The sequence below is a fragment of the Grammomys surdaster genome, unplaced genomic scaffold (genome assembly GCF_004785775.1).
Source record: "Grammomys surdaster isolate TR1022 unplaced genomic scaffold, NIH_TR_1.0 63, whole genome shotgun sequence".
NCBI lineage: Eukaryota > Metazoa > Chordata > Mammalia > Rodentia > Muridae > Grammomys > Grammomys surdaster.
Genome location: NW_021604565.1, coordinates 22,182,282 through 22,191,748, shown reverse-complemented (window position 1 = coordinate 22,191,748; position 9,467 = coordinate 22,182,282). Strand labels below are relative to the sequence as shown.

At 35.4% G+C, this 9,467-nt stretch overlaps 1 pseudogene; it reads right to left on the bottom strand.

Moving 5' to 3' along the window:
• Window positions 1-1,734: 1,734 nt before the first annotated feature.
• On the bottom strand, window positions 1,735-2,098 carry LOC114621005 (annotated as a pseudogene).
• Window positions 2,099-9,467: the final 7,369 nt, after the last annotated feature.

Below are 9,467 nucleotides of genomic sequence, written 5' to 3'. Positions count from 1 at the left end.
CTGGAAATATAGTTTATTTTTATGGAAGCATGGTCATAACATGAGGGCCTTTCTGTAACTAAAATATCTACCTAGGGGAAGAAATAAAGCATCACCTAGTCTTTTCCCAAAGACTTAAAGGCAAACTGCGACACAAATCCACCAAATTTAAATCTAAAAATCAATGAATATATTGAGTACCTTTCAAATTTTAGATAGGTTTTACATACATGGATATAGACACTAGTTTCTACCCAACTGTACAAGAAAAGCCTTGTCAATGTTAATGAGGATTATTTCAGTACCTATATGTAGATACTCTTTCTAAGTTTCTGAGACAGTAGGAAACAAATGAATACTTAAGCAAGAATCACAAGAATATAGTACACTACACTAGAGCCTCTATTAGTGAGTACAAAGCCATCAGCTATGCTAGGTGAGATAATCTTTCGCATACACAACATGGCTGAATTCAAGATGCCATTTTCTTGCCTCAGCATATACTCACCAGTTTCCTCTAAGCCAAACAATATCTTAATACTATACTTTCTCTGAATACTGCTGCCCTAAAGACCAAATGTCTAACATGTTACTGTTTATGGGATTCACTAAAAACAAATAAATCAAAGAAAAATATACAATCTACTTAGAACGTTAATGTTTATGTATAAAATATCCCTGATATGCCTTTGTTACACCTTTCTCTATAGTACATTTTTCAGAGAATGGGCTCTTGGGCAATAACTGCATCATGAGAACTATAGTTTAAATTACAGTAGGTGCTGATCATTTTATGACATTATTGGTATTGGGTAGAAAGTGAAAAAAAAAAGGAGATACTAAGGAAATTGCTACTAATGTGAGTCTGTAAGCATATCCCTTCTACCTGTTTCTCCATACTGATTTCCATGGTTGCCCCTGTCTTTCTTCAACGATGAGGTTCTTCCTTTCTACAAACTAAAGACTATCTAGCCATGGACTGACGCCACTGAAGCTGTGAGGCAAACTGAATCTTTCCTTCTTTGTGTTAATTTTATCACTGATTTTGTCTTAATGCTGAAAATTAACATATTTTTACACTCATGTATACATACTCTGAATTTTAGAATCCCTTGCAAGATCTGTCTTAACATAACTTCTCATGTGATTCATATTGTTCTCTATAGTTGATGAATGTGAGTTTTAACTGAGTATTAAGACTTTTGATGCAATTTATTCATTTTAAACAAAAAGTATTTTCTTAGGTTCATGGTGGAAGATGTTGGACATTGAATCACCTCTAAGAAAGGTAGAGTCTTTGTAGCACCATGAGAAGATTGAGACTAGTTTCAGAGTGTAAGACTCTGTATCCAAAGCAAATTAAGGCACAATTGTTTCTCATAATACTAGAAAAGCCACTTTATTAACCAGCTGCATAGTCTATTGAAAGTAGATATCACTAAAACTAATTTCCAAGATTACAAAAACAGTTATATACAAGATTTTACCTTTTATACATTGCACTGATATAGGATGTTTCTCTGTATGTGGTAAACCTTACTTATCCATAAAATGAAAGTATAAGGACTTGTGGTCAAGTTGCTAGGATCAATACTAGTATGTGATTATGTTTTGATCACAGTAAAACATATTGTACAAAACTACAACTGCAAGATTATACATACTCAGATTTCATAATGCCCTCACCAAATAACTACTAATTTTCTTTTCTATTCTATTCTATTCCTTTATTTTATTTTATTTTATTTTATTTTTTTACAGGTTCCCCTGTTTATTGGACATGTTAACAAAAGTAGTATAGTCAAAAAGACCAGAGCCCATGTCATTTTCCAACTCCTCAGAATCTTCCTTGGCTTCCACTTTCTTCTGCTCTGTTGCTTCAGCAGCAGTGGAATGGGCAGGGCCAACCACAGGTTTTCTAGAGCTTCTGGAGCAGGCCCACCAGCCACTACATTGCAGATGAGGAGGCAGCCTTTGCAAATTATCCAGGACAGATTGGTTCAACAATGATACCAGCTGCTGTAATGAAGGCATTGATTGTATACTCTGTAACCATCACCTTGTTGTTGTAGAGGATGAGGACAGAATAGATGCAAGCAAGCTCGGAGACAGAGGCCATGTTTCCAGCCGCTATCCCAGTGATAGTCACCAGATGAAGCAAGGACCTAATCCCAATGTGGTCTTAGCTTTCTCAGAATGACTGATCACCTTGGAGCAGTCTACTGACAAACAAACTTCCAGAATTCAAACTTTTGGGGAACATACTCTAATCATATTCAAATGCTGGTAAATACATCTAAAGAGTCTTAATAAAGTCTATATTTATTATGTTTTACTAAAATAAGTTTTGGAATGCAGATGAATTTCACTCTATACTTTGATAAGTTTCCAACGTAAATGCATGCTCAGTCCTCATAATATTCATATAAAGTTTGGGATCCATTACATGGAATTTAGCAAATGAGATTCCAAAATCAAAGTACGTATGTTAAACTAACATGTGACCCAGACAATACCCTATTGTCAAGTGAGAATGGTTGCATGGTCTAAACTCTAAAGACATACTGTGCTTGGTTTTGATTTTTAAGTTTTCCAATTTCAATCTATTTTACTTGGAGGATTTTATTAGATTTTTAAAATCAACTTTTTGTTCTACTTTAAAACTGTAAGAGCAATAAGTATCTGTCACATTTCTGAACATTGATTGATATACTTTATCTAAAATGCCTAATGCAGTGTTTGAAATATATTTAGGAATGACTATTAATATTGATCATTACTGGTGTCTTCTACACTAATATAGAAATAGCTTGCTTTCCTTTTAGATATTATTCAGTATTTTTATATTATTTATGAAGTAACATGTGTTCACTGATAACACTGGAATAATTAACATTGCCTTTTCTTGCTCTTTACTTAGTTTTTTTTTTTTGACACTTTTCAATTCCTCTCTTCCATTTACCTATAAAATGTGAAATAGCTATAGTGGATTATAGCCAACCCACTGGATTGTCATATATTGGTAGTTACTTTATCAAATTATGTTTTGTGATCATTATTACTTTGGTATTACCATTCTATATTAAAATTCCATGTGCTTTTTGTCACCTGTAGTTTGTATGTAAATTAAAATACTACTAACTAACAATACATGTTAAGCAATGTTATTGGTTACCTTTATATGAATATATGTTCTTGTAATAATTTATATATTCAATATATTAGTACTAGAGTAATATTTCATATTATTTATTATCTATTAATATATTATACATATTTAAGAGTGAACCATTTTATTCTTATCATTAAATTTTCATTTAGTCCTCTGATAATTTGAAATTACAGACTTTCTTATACACTTAGTTTTAAATTTTTGAATTTGTAGAGATATCAAGTGGAATGATGGTTATCAGCAACTGAGGATGTTAAGTAAAAGACTAAGGATATGCTGATAATGGATATAAAATTTCATTTATATTAAAAATAATATTAAGGAAAATTTTATACAACATAATGATATATTAAAACTACTTTAACATTATTCGTAACATTAGTATCAACACTTTATTCACTACTATGGATAAAAGAAGACTTCATAATGTTAAGCACATCTCAAGACCAAGATGAGAGTGATTATCATCTCCATAATTTATACAAGTTTGTGATTTATTTAAAAATTAAGTCAAGAAACATTTGCTGACAGGAGCTCAGTGTAGCAGTCCCCTGAGAGACTCTGCCAAAGCCTAACCAATACAGATGCAGACACTCAGACAACTATTGGATTGAGCCAAGAACACCAATGGAAGACTTAGAGGAAAGACTGAAGAAGCTAAAGGGGTTTGCAACCCCATAGTTAGAACAACAATATCTACCAACAAGATGCCACAGACTCCCCAAACTCCCAGAGACTAAACCACCAACCATAAAGTATACATGGAGGGATACATGGCTCCAGAAACCTGAGAGTCAAAAAATGAAATGAAATAAAATAAAATATATCCAAATAAATAAAGTAAAAGAGACTGCCCCACATAGGGATCCAACCCATTATATAGTCACCAAATGCAGACACTGTTGTGAATGCCAAGAAGTACATACTGACAGGAGCCTGATATAGCTGTCAACTGAGAGGTTGTACCAGAGCCTAAGAAATACAGAGGCACCCGCTCACAGCCAACCATTGAACTGAGCATGGTGTTCCCAATGGAAGGGTTAAAGAAAGGACTGAAAGAGCTGAAGGGTTTGCAGCTCCATGGGAAGAATAACACTATCAATCAACCAGGTGCTCCAGAGCTCCTAGGGACTAAACCACAGACCAAGGAGTACATATGGAGAGTTCCATTGCTCTAGCCACATATGTATCAGAGGATGGCCTTGTTGGGATTCAATAGGAGGAAAGGTCCTTGTTCTTTTGAAGGCTTGATGCTCCAATGTATGGGAATGTGAGGGCAGGGAGGTAGGAGTAGGTGGGTGGGTGGAGGAACACCCTCATACTCATAGATGCAGGGGTAGGGGGTGGGATGAGGGGTTTCTGGAAGGGAAATCAAGAAAGCGGATAACATTTGAAATGTAAATAAAATATATCTAATAATAAAAAATATTAAAAAATTAAACTATAAAAACAAAAAATATTAACTTAAGCTCTGTGTTTTAGTATTCTTAATCTAATATGTATTCTTGCTGCTTGTTTTTGATGCTACACCTCCCCATAAATTTCAGTCTTCTTTAATATTTTCCTTATTTATCCATGTATGTTCATGTATGTATGTCTTTGTTTCTTTTAAACAAACTTTAAAATAAAAAAATTTAAAAACTAATTTTCATAACACCAAATTGAGAGGATTGTAGATGTCAACTATGTCACCATCATTCCCTTTCCTGCTTTCAATTTTTTGCTGCTATACTTTCAAACTTATTAATTTCTTCTCTACTTATTAATGTGTAATGTACACAACACTGAAGCACAAATGTACATGTGCAAACCACAACCTGAGTCCATTTAGTGTTATTCATAGGTGTATGGCCAGGGCTTGGAGTTTGATGTTGTATACAGTAGGTTTCTCTTAGCATCCATTGATAGTCTGTGGCTCTTCATCTAGGGATGGCTCTGTGTAGGACTTGAAATATTCACACTGCCTTATGATAAATGTAAAAGAGAATGGCAATTAATAAAAATAAATTTAATTTTTACACATTAAACATTCAGGAAGGAATGTTTCTTTTTGCAAATCATAGAGGCTACACATTGTTTAAAGCCATGTGTCACACAACTTAAAAGTGCATGTGATAACATATGTGCTTCACTTCTAGCTTCTTGTTTCAAAATTTTAAAAAAATGATGTATATGAAAACATTTCTGTGTTTGAAATGCATATAAAATGCGCAAGTAATATTTTACAGATGGAGAAGTCTATGTGTAGGAATGTATATGTGTAAACACATATATTCATACTTAATAGCAATTAATGAAAATATGAATTTGAAGGAAGACAAGGAAGGATATATTTGAGAATTTGGGAAAAGGAACAATAAGATAGAAATTATGTAATTATAATCTGATAGTTTTGAAAATTTTATTTGACCACACCTACATTCAAACCAAATTGTTTGACTACTTAGAGGATACTTAGTATTTTGTTTGTTTTGTTTTTTGCTTATTAGATTTTTATTGCTTACTATATTTATTTATATTTCAAATGTTATCCCACTTCCAAGTTTCCATTCGAAAAACCCCCTGTACCATCCCCCCTCTACCCTGCTTCTATGAGGGTGCTTCCCCACCTACCCACCCCTACCTCTCTACCCTACCTTTCCCCTGTACTGGAGGATCAAGCCTCTACAAGACCAAGGGCCTCCTCTCCCACTGATGCCCAATAAGGCCATCCTCTGCTACATATGCATCTGGAGCCATGAGTCCCTCCATGTGTACGCATTGGTTGGTCGTTTAGTCCCTGGGACCTCTGGGAGTCTGGTTGGTTGATAGTGTTGTTCTTCCTATGGGGTTTCAAACCCCTTCAGCTCCTCCAGCCCTTCCATTGGGGTCCCCAAGCTCAGTACGATGTTTGGCTCTGAGCATCGGTGTTGGTCAGGCTCTGGCAGAATCTCTGAGTACAGCTATACCAAGCTCCTGTCAGCAAGTACTTCTTGGCATCAGCTGTAGTGTTTGGGTTTGATGTCTGCAGATGGGATGGATCCCTATGTAGGACAGTCTCTGGATGACCTTTCCTTCCATCTCTGCTCCATTCTTTGTTCCTACATATCCTTTAGACAGGAACAATTCTGGGTTAATATTTTTGAGATGGATGGGTGACCTCATCCCTCAACCTGGAGCTGTGCCTATCCTTTGGATATGGTCTCTACAGGTTCTCTCTCCACTTTGTTGGCTATTTCAGCTAATGTCATTCCCGTCGGGTCCTGGGAGCCTCTTGCTTTCCTAACATCTGGGACTTTCTAGTGGCTATATCCTGTTCCTCATCTTCCACTGCTATATATTTCTATTCAATTTCTTGACCCTCTGTACTTCTCTCCTGTCTCCTCCCACACCTGATCCTGCCCCCCTCTTATGAATGTCCCCTTGAATGAGTTCATATGTAACAATATTTTTCTGTAGACTCTCTTTTAGGAGAAGGTGTCTACTCAGTCTAGCTGTTATGAGCAATCCTTCAGTATATAGCTAAACAGTGATTGCTGATTCAAAAACAGGGATGTTCCTCTCAGAGGACAGCCATATCAGGCTCCTTTCTGCAAGTACAACATAGTATCAGTAATAGTGTTGTGACTAGTGCCTATCCATGAGATGGATCTCAAGTTGGGTTGGTCGCAAGAAGGCCATTTGTTCAATCTCTTCTCCATTTTTGTCCCTGCACTTCTTTAGAACAGAAACAATTTGGGGATGAAAAATTTGAAGATGAATTGGTATACCTATCCATCCACTATAGACCCTAAATACTGTAGGCTGTCTGTAATGGTTCCATATCCCCACTGTTGGACATTTCAGGTAATGGCTCTCACATTAAGTCAAGGGACTCTCCCATATCCCAGGTCTCTGAGACTTTCTTGAGGTTCCCCAAACATGCCACTCCTGACTACTGCATTTTTCCATTCATTCTCCTAGCTCTCTGGTCTTATCTGTCTTTCCTCATAATTGATCCAGTTCCTCTTTTACCCTCCCCATCCCCTCTCTCACCCAGGACCCTTTCTTTCTCTGCCTCCCATAATTATTTTGCTCCCCCTTCTAAATGAGATTGAATCATCCTCACTTGGGCCTTCCTTCTTGTTTAATCTCTTAGAGTCTATGAGTTATACCATGGATATTCTGTACTTTTGGCTAATATCCATTTATCAGTGAGTACATACCATTCATGTCCTTTTGGCTCTGGGTTACCTCACTTAGGTTGATATTTTCTAGTTCAATCCATATGTCTGCAAAATTCATGATGCAGATACTCACAGCCTAGCATTGGGCTGAGGTCAGGGACACCTAAGGAAGAGTTAGGGGATACATTGAAGAAATTATGGCAATCCCATAGGAGGAACAACAGTGTCAACTAACCTGGATCCCTGTGAGCTTCCAGAAACTAAGCCACCAACCAATGAGCAAATGTGGGCTGCTCCAAGGCCCGAGGCACATATATAACAGAGGGCTGCTTTATCTGGCCTCTGTGGGAGAGTATGTGACTAATCATATAAGGACTTGATGCTCCAGGGAGGGGACATGCAGGAAGGTTAGAGTGCACTTTCTCAGAGGCAAAGGAGATGGAGTGGGGGAAGAATGCTGTGAAGGGGAACCCTCCCTTGTATTTGAGAACATAAAAATTTAGATTCACAAGTGGTGTGTTCTATTGTCTATTTTATATGGGGGTGTGAATTGTTGAATAAATTAATGGTACATTTTAACATTTTACTTTTTCAAGAAACTTTATCATCTCCAGTAGCTTACATCCTTTGATATTCATGTAAATTAAGTGAAATTATATTTTATATACTTTTTTTAACCGCAGTGTGTATCCGCTCAGTGACCATGTATGAACTCAGTTTCTCTGAAAGCAGGGCAGAAAATGGAAAAGAGACAAGAAACAGGGTGTAAGAGAAACATGGAGCCAAGACATTAGACTTGAACCTAATATTTAAATTTAAATCTAGTCTTCACTCATTTTTCTTGACTCAAGATAAGGATGGAGTGACTTTATTAAAGCATTATCTTTTCATGAGGTTCCCACATAACTTATTATATTATGATCAGTATTTAATGTTATTTCTCTGACCTTTCTCCTTTTACCATTTATGCATTTCATTATTACACATTACAAAGGATGTATCTTATGATGTCCATGGCACACGTTCTTCAATGCCTCAATTATTTAACATTTACTATAATAAAGTATATCGAAAATACCACAGATTTGCCTTCTGTATATTTAAGTACCCCACTCTTGCTGGAGATATTCTTCTTATCAGATTTTTAGTGGCCATGAAATGTTAAAATTGAATATTATTATTTCATTGACATACACCTCAAGCAATTTAGAGTACTTTTAACACTTTCTTTTAATGATATTCATTAAAACATTACATTAAAATTCCAGGTTTATGTCAATTCTATAAACTATTTTTTCTGTCTGTTTGTTTTTTTTATTTTTTGTTTGTTTGTTTGTTTTTGCTTGAGGATATTCATGTTTGCTTTAACATTCCCTTCCAATTGTAATATATTTTGTTATTCCAGTAGAGGCTTATTTTTTCTTGCAGTTGAATGCAGTATAGCATAAAGAATCAGAAATATTTACTATGCTGGAAAGCAATCATAATAGAAGAAAGCTGAGGTAGCTACAAGAAGCATCCTGACATTTCTAGATCACCCTTGTCTTCACTTCAATAAAGACTCAGACTTTCCTAAGTGATTAACTGTCTTTACTTCCCACAATTTGCACAAGATAATAAAGATGCTGTATTTCTTCTTCTACCCTTATAATGAATTCATCAGCAAACAAAGCAAAACAGAACAATAACAACAACAAAATGACATATTCTTTATATGACCTCAGAAACCTATAATCCTATATTCATTTATCAAAGTATAAGAAACTATAATTCTACTATTATCCTTAAAAACAACTATGACAACAAAGGTCATTTCGTTCACTTGCTGTTTAAATTTAAATTGACTTTAGGCTAGCAAATATCCATGTTCTTCTCAGAATGTTGAATGGTGTGATGCTATTGATTTTGCTTCCTGAACCAAATAATATTCACTTCTGCTCATTGCTAAATAGACCTGTCATTTTTATGGGAATACAAGAATATTGGCATGAAGTCACTGAAAAGAAAAACAGATATGGCCATTGTGTGTCACTGGCAGAAAGAAGGAGCTTCTAGAGGATCTTGATTGACAAATATTCAAAAATGTTTCCTAACTCTTACCCTAACCCTAATTAAAAAGAAAAAAACAAGTATTACTTATGATTTTAATAAGAAGCCAACAATAAAAAAAA